Source organism: Falco cherrug, chromosome 2, assembly GCF_023634085.1.
Source record: "Falco cherrug isolate bFalChe1 chromosome 2, bFalChe1.pri, whole genome shotgun sequence".
NCBI lineage: Eukaryota > Metazoa > Chordata > Aves > Falconiformes > Falconidae > Falco > Falco cherrug.
The window spans coordinates 95,047,056-95,048,070 of NC_073698.1; positions in this window are offsets into that span (position 1 = coordinate 95,047,056).

Genomic DNA, 1,015 nt, shown 5'->3' on the forward strand with positions numbered 1-1,015 from the left:
ACCACGCCGCGGGGGCAAATAACCGGCGCCGCGGGCCCGCCCCGGCCCCGCCGCCTGCAGCGGGGAGGGGCCGGGGGCGGGGCGAGCCGGGGGCGGCGGGGGGCGCGCGGCACAGGTAGCGACGGCGGCCGTCAGCCGGGGGACGGTGTCAAGGAGGGGCGGTGCTCGGGCGGGCAGCGCCCTCCGCCCCTCCCCCTCCCCCTCCCCGAGCCCCCGTGCCCAGGTGCGGCCCGTGCCCCCCGCAGGCCGCCAGCCGCCGCCCAGCCGCGGAGGCGGGGGTGGGCCGGGCTTTCCCTCCGGCGGGCTGAGCTCTGGTGCGCTTCGCTCCGTGCCCTGACAGGGACGGAGGGAAGATCTTAGCCGGGGTTTGGCTACCTGTGCAGTGGGCTATGTGTGGTTCCGGTGACAGACAATCGCTAAATACAGCTCTGGGTAGGCATCTGTTTAGTTGGATAGATACCTAACTAGTTTTAGCTACCAGAGCTGTCCTTAAGTAAGCTGCAGCCGATTCTGGATGTACACCACTCATTTTCCATCATGTTTTTCTCGACTGTTGCTTAGAAGCAGGCTCATGCGCAAACTACTGGCAGAAAATTGAACAAAGACAAAATGGTCTTAACTTTCAGCTAGAGTTATTTTAGCTTGTGTGTACAAAAATAAACTGCATTGGATAAGTGACTTTAGAACCACCTCCGTTAACCCGCCTTAAGCAAACCGTTGCTTCGAGGAGCACAGTCTTGAACATACATTTAAGAATGCTCTATCAGTGGGGTAATTCATGACCAGGTACACCCCACTGCTGCAGAGTTCACCTCTACAGACAGTTTTAGGGCTGGTCAAAAATTCCTGTCAAAGTAATTTTTCAACTGAATACTGGATTTTCAATGAAAACTAATTTCTGTGCAGAAATTAGATTTTTTCCCAGTCAGGAACTTTCTCCATAAAAAAAAAAAAAAAAAATCCTAAAAGAAGAGCGAATGTATGTCTGAAAGTGAATATTTAAATCAACACCTGA